We start from the raw sequence: 9429 nt of genomic DNA on the forward strand, positions 1-9429 counted from the left end.
TGCAGCAGATTTCTGAGCCACAGAGCAGCAGCTCCTCATGCAGAGATATGAAGAGGTCAACCTGCAGCAAACTGACAGGTCTTTCCCACAGACCTGGTTCTGGTTCAGAAACCAGCCTGGATCAGAACCTCTGCAGGTAGTTTCTGGATGAGGCTGGGGGCGGGGCTACCTGGCCAGAGAGGTTTAAACCAGGGGTCAGCAACGTTTGTGACATGAAGTGTCAGTTTGACATTTTCTCCAGAACAACTGTGGCGTCACCAACAAAAATGTGAACTCTGATACAGAGTAACACAGAAACATTTCCAATAGATCTGACATTTACTGTCATTCACAAACAGCAGCTCAACAATGTTTAAAGGTATTTTGCTATTGACTCTAAAAAGTACTTTCATAACAATATTACAAGGAAAATAGGTCAAAGTTGAAATAGTACTGCAACTATGTTTGAAACCCAAAGTACTGCATTTGTGTCTGTCAGACCTACAGCAATAGGATTGGATACTTCAGAACAAAATACCATCAATATTTTTAAAAACTTCACAACCATCAACATGAAAAAATATGATTATTTAGTCTGATTTATCTTTTGTTCCATTACTAGACAGAGGAACTGAATGTCAGTTCATTCTGTCATGGTGCTTTTATTACATGAAAAATTACATGTTTTTACTTTTTCCTTAGTTTGATTATTATAGTTATATTATAATTTAGTTATAGACATTTCCCACAATTACACACAGAGTCATTATTATTATTATTTTTTTGTAGTGGTGATCAGTCTTCCATCCATCCATCCATCTTCCTCCGCTTATCCGGGACCGGGTCGCGGGGGCAGCAGTCTAAGCAGAGATGCCCAGACTTTCCTCACCCCAGCCACTTCCTCCAGCTCCTCTGGGGGGACCCCGAGACGTTCCCAGGCCAGCCGAGAGACCTAGTCTCTCCAGCGTGTCCTGGGTCTTCCCCGGGGCCTCCGCCCAGTGGGACATGCCCGGAACACCTCTCCAGGGAGGCGTCCAGGAGGCATCCGGACTAGATGCCCGAGCCACCTCAACTGGCTCCTTTCGATGTGGAGGAGAAGCGGTTCTACTCCGAGCTCTCCGCGGGTGACCGAGCTTCTCACCCTATCTCTAAGGGAGCGCCCAGCCACCCTGTGGAGGAAGCTCATTTCAGCCGCTTGTATTCGGGACCTCGTTCTTTCGGTCATGACCCATAGCTCATGACCATAGGTGAGTACTGGAACGTAGATCGACCGGTAAATTGAGAGCTTTGCTTTTCGGCTCAGCTCTCTCTTCACCATGACGGACCGATAGAGCGACCGCATAACTACGGACGCCGCTCCGATCCGCCTGTCAATCTCACGCTCCGATCTTCCCTCACTCGTGAACAAGACCCCAAGGTATTTAAACTCCTCCACCTGGGGCAAGGACACTCCACCCACCGAGAGATGGCAAACTACCTTTCTCCGGTCAAGGACCATGGCCTCAGATTTAGCGGTGCTGACCCTCATCCCAGCCGCTTCACATTCGGCCGCAAACCGCCCCAATGCACGCTGGAGGTCCCGGTTCGATGAAGCCAACAGGACAACATCATCTGCAAAAAGCAGAGAGGAAATCCTGTGGTCCCCAAACCAGATCTTTTCCGGCCCCTGGCTGCGCCTAGAAATTCTGTCCATAAAAACTATGAACAGAACCGGTGATAAAGGGCAGCCCTGCCGGAGTCCAACGTGGACCGGGAACAGGTCTGACTTACTGCCGGCTATGCGGACCAAGCTCCTACTCCGGTCATACAGAGACCGGACAGCCCTCAGTAAGGCTCCCCGGACCCCATACTCCCAGAGCACCCCCCACAGGATGCCACGGGGGACGCGGTCGAATGCTTTTCCAAATCCACAAAACACATATGGACTGGATGAGCGAACTCCCACAAACCCTCCAGCACCCTAGATAGGGTGTAGAGCTGGTCCACTGTTCCACGACCAGGACGGAAACCGCACTGCTGTTCCTGAATCCGAGGTTCGACTATCGGACGGACTCTCCTCTCCAGTACCCTGGCATAGACTTTCCCAGGGAGGCTGAGGAGTGTAATTCCCCTATGGTTGGAACACACCCTCCGGTCCCCCTTCTTAAAGAGGGGAACCACCACCCCTGTCTGCCAGTCCAGTGGTACGGTTCCCGACCGCCATGCGATGCTGCAGAGACGTGTCAGCCAAGACACTCCCACAGCATCCAGAGACTTGAGGTGCTCAGGGCGGACTTCATCCACCCCCGGGGCCTTGGCACCGAGGAGCTTGTTGACTACCTCAGTGACTTCAGCCCGGGTAATAGACAGCCCCACCCCAAAGTCCTCATTCTCCGCTTCTTCAAAAGAAGGCGTGTCAGTGGGATTGAGGAGATCCTCGAAGTACTCCTTCCACCGCCCACAATGTCCCCAGTCGAAGTCAACAGCTCCCCACCTGCACTGAAAACGGTGCCTGTGGAGAACTGCTTTCCCCTCCTGAGTCGTCGGATGGTTTGCCAGAATTTCTTCGAGGCCAACCGATAGTCCTTCTCCATGGCCTCACCGAACTCCTCCCAGGAACCGAGTTTTCGCCTCCGCAACAGTCCGGGCCGCAGCTCGCTTGGACTGCCGGTACCTGTCAGCTGCCTCTGGAGTCCCGCAGGCCAGCCAGGCCTGGTAGGACTCCTTCAGCTTGACGGCATCCCTTACTTCCGGTGTCCACCACTGGGTTCGGGGGTTACCGCCGCGACAGGCATCAGAGACCTTGCGACCACAGCTCCGAGCAGCAGCAGAGACAATGGAGGTGGAAAACATGGTCCACTCGGACTCAATGTCCCCAACCTCCCTCGGTACCTGTTTGAAGTTCTCCCGGATGTGGGAGTTAAAGACTTCCCTGACGGAGGGCTCAGCCAGACGTTCCCAGCAGACCCTCACAGTACATTTGGGTCTTCCAAGTCTTTCCGGCCTCCTTCCCCGCCCGCGAATCCAACTCACCACCAGGTAGTGATCGGTGGACAGCTTCGCCCCTCTCTTCACCCGAGTGTCCAAGACACAGGGCCGAAGGTCACTTGAAACAACTACAAAGTCGATCATTGACCTCCTGCCTAGGGTGTCCTGATGCCAGGTGTATTGATGGACACCCTTGTGCTCGAACATGGTTTTCGTTATGGACAAACTATGACGAGCACAGAAGTCCAATAACAAAACGCCACTCGGGTTCAGATCAGGGGGGGGCGTTCCTACCAATCACACCCCTCCAGGTGCCAATGTCATTGCCCACGTGGACATAGAAGTCCCCCAGGAAGACAATGGAGTCCCCCGTTGGGGCACTTTCCAGTACCCCTTCGAGAGACACCAAGAAGGCCTGGTACTCCAAACTGCTGTTCGGCCCGTAAGCCGAAACCACAGTTAGAGACCTGTCCCCCACCCGGAGGCGGAGGGACATGACCCTCTCGTCCACCGGGGTGAACTCCAACACTTGGCGGCTGAGCTGGGGGCTCACGAGTAAGCCCACGCCAGCCCGCCGCCTCTCACCTTGGGCAACTCCAGAGTGGTAGAGAGTCCAACCCCTCTCTAAGGACTGAGTTTCAGAGCCCAGGCTATGTGTGGAGGTGAGCCCGACTATATCTAGACGGTGTCTCTCAACCTCTCGCACCAGCTCAGGCTCCTTCCCTCCCAGAGAGGTGACATTCCATGTCCCAAAAGCCAGGTTCCATGATCTGGGTTTGGGCTGCCGAGGCACCTGCCCTCGACTGCCACCCAAACCACATTGCACCAGCCCCTTTTGAGGTCTCCTACGGGTGGTGGGCCCATGGGAGAGTGGTCCCACGTCGCTCCTTCGGGTTGTGCCTGACCAGGGTCCGTGGGAAGAGCCCCGGCCACCTCGCCTGCGAGCCCTGACCCCTGGGCCTGGCTCCAGAGCGGGGCCCCGGTGACGCCAATCCGGGCGACGTAATCGGGTCCGTGTTTGTTTTCATCAGGGGTGTCTGAACAGCTCTTTGTCTGGCTCATCACCCAGGACCTGTCTGCCATGGGAGACCCTACCAGGGGCTTAAGCCCCAGACAGCTTAGCTCCTGGGATCACCCGAGCTCTCAAACTCCCCCACCACGTTAAGGTGTGACGCTGCTTGCGCAACTGGACTGAAACGACTGCAGATCACTTTTCTCATGGATCCTTTAATGCAGAGACTGACTGATGAGATCCCCGCTGGTCACTGATGAGGCAGCGAGAGAACCTCATCTCTCTTGAGATTGAGAGAGATATCAAGAGAGATATCATCTCTCTTGATTGAGCTGATATCTTTCTGAAAGAATATGGAGTGATATTTCTGCCACCACGTTGCACACAAAACTTTCTAAGTTGAACACAAAACTTTCTAAGTTTTTTGCTCAAAAATTGTTTTTTTTGCTTTCAAAAACGTTTTTGCGTTTGCAAAACACTTTTTTTTTGCGTGCGTTGTGTCAAATCTCGCTTTTGTCTTCTCTTTGATTTTGCTGACTACTTTGAGCGCGATTTAGCGTAATATGACTGCCACTGGCATCGCCAAAAATAAATTCGCATGCGCTGTGTGTCATCTCACTTTTTTCCTATCTTTGCTGAGTTAAGTTTCGGTTTCACGTAACCAAGATAAAAGAAGGCCCTGTTACGTTTTGGAGAACGGAGGAATCCCCGTGTGTAAAAGAGCTGTTCTCAATCTGCTGTCCACTTCTCCTCAATGTGTCCTCCAGTCCCTGTTTATTGAAACACGTGAAATCAAGGCATCAGTCCATTCCAACTACCCCTGGCTGCAGCCTGCAGAATGGGTCATCATAGTGGAATGCTTTGATTGCAGAGGAATGTGAACACGCTGTGGAATGTTAACCCCGCCCACATTGAGCCAGTCTTCTTCTTTGGGCTGCAGCCAGGGCTTACTCGTCCATTCTGACTGACACTCACGTAAAGGAACTGATCAGAGAGGCTACCGGGAGTTAGCCCCGCCTTCAGCCCCTAAGACTCATGGGAAGGAGGGAATCTCAATTGTAAAACCATAAGTCAGGGACCTGTTTGCAGAAGTGACTTGAATGCCGTTTAGCTGTAAGTGTTAGTCCAAATTAATGGACTCTTATTGTGCATGGGAGAGGGAATAACTCAGCCAGTTCAATGATAATTCACCTGATTGCTACTCTGATGGATAAACATAACTGTTGCAATGTAGCAACATTTAATATATTATTTGCTTTTGATGGAAAAAGTCAGTGATTCAATTTTATATAAAAACATATAAAGGCAAGAACTTCAAATGAAGTTACAATTAATTTATGCTCCACACATCTGAAATGTAATGTATTTAATATGTTTATTGTGAATATGAATCACTCAGACACCAGAAGGATGCTCTGTCCAGATGTTTGTGTATTTGTTGGTTTAAGGGTCATTGAAAGAGGAATGTTGAGATACAAAGAATTACCAGTTAAATACTGATGGATAAATGGTGAAAATATTCCTCTCCAGCATCAACCTCTCCGCCTTTCACTGAGTGGTTGTGTGTGTTAGAGAAAGGCAGAGAAAAGGTCAGTGTGTGGTGTGGCTCTTTGACTCTCACAATGACAAAATTCGGCTCTTGGTGTCAAACTTGTTCGCCACCCCTGGTCTAAAGGTTAAAGAAGCTGAACTTCATGTTTAACTCATGTGGAAATTGTGAGTTTGACTCCACAGGATACACAAATGTGTGTTATTTTTTTCTTTTGCAGACTTTTAGTGACAGTATTATATTTATTTGTAGACACTAAACCCCACCCTGCCTCTGGTGGAAGGGGGGTGCCAGTGTTCAGCAGCAGAGCCACCATCAGTGTCTGAATGGGAAAGTGACTGGAAAGATCTTTGTTCATGTTTTTGGGTCAAAGTCATAAAGGAAATTGCTAAACAACCCCCCCCCCCCCCCCCCCATGCATAATTGGTTTTCATTTCCAGATCTTCATGATTTTCCCTGCAAAATCTCTCCTGAAAATGTCATCTGTCAGTGTGTCATCAGGGCGGGTCCCACCTGACTGAATGGACCAAGTTCCTGGACCTCCAGCTGCATCACTGCTCCTGAACACACTTTTCTGTCTCATTGCAGATTGAAAAACTGCAGTTTGACAAAGATCAGCTGTGAAGTTCTGGTCTCAGCTCTGAAGAAAAACCCGTCCAATCTGACAGAACTGGACCTGAGCAGGAACCAGAACCTGAAGGATCCAGGAGTTCTTCATCTGTGTGGTTTTCTGGAGAGTCCAGACTGCAGACTGCAGACTCTGAGGTTAGACTCCATGTTTCAGTTGTGTTCACATCCATATGATGACAAAGTTGTGTTAGGACTGAACTGCAGACATGAGGCTCATCAGCTCTGCTCTGTGTCTTTGGTCCAAGAGACTCCTTTAAAGCGCGTGCAGAAGCAGCAGCCTCACGTGCACGCTCACATGCACTCTGAGTCCTGCTGTGTTTCAGCAGATGCAGCTGAGAGTCCAAAGGGTTAGGGTGACAGAGTCCTGCTGCAGCTGGATGCTGCTCTGACAGACACATCCTCCACAAACATCCTCACCTTTTCATCCACAAACATCATCACATCATCCATCAAAGCTCCCAGCAGCTTCTGACTCTTCATTCAGAGCTGAAGTCATGCTTGATCAGGGATCAATGTCCAACATTTGCTGCTGACTCTTCCTCATCACTTCCTTCTTCTCCTTGCTTCGATCTGTTGGAGCTGAAAGTCTCTGCTTGAAGGGCTGCAGCAGAGAAGGACTGGAAGAGCATCTCCTGAAAACTGGGAGGAAGACTTTCCAGCATCCTGCTGCTGAAATTCTCCCATGATTCAGTGCTGTTTGGAGAAGAGCTGAGCAGAAAGAGGAAGTGGACTTTTTCTGCTGTTGCTGCAGAAACATCAGTTGCTTTGGATGCAGCCACAGGCTGATGTTTGACTTTCACACATCTGGACTTCTTTCCTGAAGCAGCTGCATGTTGTCCTGAATGTTCCTGAATGTTCTTCTTCTCTGCTTCTGCTGGACTCTTCTGATCTGCTGCTGTTGCTTCACATCTTTGGACTTTTTCTAAACTTTCTGATCTTCTTCAGCTCTGAACTCTTTATAAAGAAGTGAAGGATGAAAAACAGGAACTTTGTTTTTAAACTCAACTCTTTCTTCTGGATTCAGGTTGAGGACCTGCAGATTGTCAAAGACCAGCTGTGATGCTCTGGTCTCAGCTCTGAAGTCCAACCCGTCCCACCTGACAGAACTGGACCTGAGTTACAACAACCTTCATTCTTCAGATGTTCAGCAGCTCCAGGATCTGGTGGAGAGTCCAAACTCCAAACTGCAGACTCTGAGGTCAGTAGAGGGTTGGAGTCAGTCCAGCTGCTTCCAGATGTTTGTTCCTAAAGTTAGTCTGAGAGCAAAGATGCAGAGTTTCCTGTGAAGCTGCAGCTTCTCAGTGAAGCTCTGAGGAGAATGATGACAGGCTTCAGGACAACAGTCAGCCAATCAGAGCAGCAGAAGCTCCAACAGGTGAAGATGACAGGAAGCTGCTGCTCTGAACAGGACTGAAGCTCCTGCTGCTCTTTCTGCTGCTGTGCTGCATCACTGACTGACAGACCAGGATCAGGAGACACTCCTTCATCTCTGTCTCTTTACTTTCTCTCTGCAGGTGGAGGTGAGTCTGATGTTCCTCCTGGAGGAGCAGAGAGGAGCAGCAGCAGCAGCTGGTCTGCAGAGATGTGGTGACTGGACGTAGTTCCTGGGAGGTGGAGAGCAGAGTGATGGAGGAATCAGAGGAAGTGGAGATGAGTGTCAGAGCTGCAGCAGGAACTGATCTGAGATCAGCTCCACTGGCTCTCAGTTATGGTGCTGCAGCTCCCCCAGTGGACTGATGGAGAACTGCACTTCCTCTAATTCTAACTTCTGAAACGACACTATGGGGTCAAATTGTAAAGTTTGGTCGTTTCCTGCAAATAAACTCTGATATGAATTTGTAACAACAACCAGTAAATAGCTGGTAGACTAACCTGGCTCCAGTTAGTTTCCATTTTAAATAAAAAAGTTTCCTCTTGGTTCAAAGTAAACCTGGACGGTTTCTCTAAACTGATGTGGATGGAGGCCCTAGCTCTAGCTGGAAACACTGCTACAACGTGAAGGGGATTGTCATGGATGGTTACCTCTCAGGTTGGACACGCCCCTGACCAGGTGCCAGTGGTTGTATTGATGATTGAGGATCAGATAGAAGAGTTGGAGCAGCATAGCAGCCCCAGTCTGCAGTCTAACAGTGGTGACATCAGGCTGGGCTCATGGGCTGATTTGGAAGAGAGAGAAACTGTCAACTTTGTAGGGGAGCGCTGCCATTTTCTGTCAAATCCTTGTTCTCCTGTTTCTTTTAGTGGTCAGACAGTCAGCATGTAGGTTTGGGACTTTTATTTTGTAGGATCTGAGGGAAGTTTGTTTCTCCGTTTCCTAGAGGTGTGTTCTGTTTGTTGTGTTCGCCTTGGCTCTCCCTGAATTTAAGATGCTCCTAGAATAAATTCCAGTTATTCTTTATCTCCACTTCTTTGTTTTTTCTACACATTTATCTGAATTATTTCACTTCTTTACATTTTCTAAAGTCATGTGACGCTGCAGCTACTAAATCTGATGGATATAAACCAGAAATCCACAAAAACCAGCAGAATCTAACAATAAAAATGTCCAAATGGATCTGAAATAGACATAAAAACTAGTCTGAATGATGTTTTTCTGCGTTAAATGAAGGAGTCACCAACGTGAAAAGAGGAAAAGTTGATTGAATCAGTGATGAACAGAAGCACAAATACAGAAAGACATCCTCAGCGGGGGGGTTACCAGCAAACAGCACCTTTAGCCAAAATAGATCCAGATGTGAGAATCAAACACTCCTCTACACACTGAAGCAAGCAGCTCTACAAAAGGTTCTGGTTCTGTTTGGAAGAGGAAAAATACCAGCAGAACTTTAGTCATCAACAAGTTTAGGAAAACGTCTCTGCTGCAGAACACAGGAGAACCAAACCAACTCATGTGTCTGTGTGGGACTGGAAGTTCAGAAAAGTCCCCATGGCTTTGAGATGCTTTTTGGGAACAAACAGATCCCAGAGTGGAAAGCCCACACCATGACAGCGCCGCCTCCTTTAAGGCTGGAAGCTACATCTCCAAAATGCACTTTGGTGGCTGTTTTGGAGCAGATGAGAACTTTTTCAAACGCTAAAAACATCTGCAGCTAGAAAAGTACAACTCTGTTGGACAACGTGCTTTTATTTTGAAAATTACAATGACTTGGTTTCATTTAAAGTAGATTTATACATGTGTGTATTTGTTATTTACAATGATGTTCTTATTGCAAACCTGAAAGTGAATCCTTGGAAAATGACATCATGTGCAATAAAGTTTGAATGATTGAATAAATAAATCAATTAATAATCA

The 9429-nt window shown here is 48.5% G+C and overlaps 1 long non-coding RNA gene across 1 annotated transcript; it reads left to right on the top strand.

Moving 5' to 3' along the window:
- The first annotated feature begins 6105 nt into the window (after positions 1-6105).
- On the top strand, positions 6106-7776 carry LOC144983762 (uncharacterized). Its single transcript, XR_013647565.1, has 3 exons — positions 6106-6272; positions 7162-7335; positions 7652-7776. It is a non-coding gene; the product is annotated as an uncharacterized LOC144983762 (long non-coding RNA).
- The last annotated feature ends 1653 nt before the right edge of the window (positions 7777-9429 follow it).

Source organism: Oryzias latipes, chromosome 2, assembly GCF_053564925.1.
Source record: "Oryzias latipes strain Hd-rR chromosome 2, Olatipes_Hd-rR_3.1".
NCBI classification, from domain to species: Eukaryota; Metazoa; Chordata; class Actinopteri; order Beloniformes; family Adrianichthyidae; genus Oryzias; species Oryzias latipes.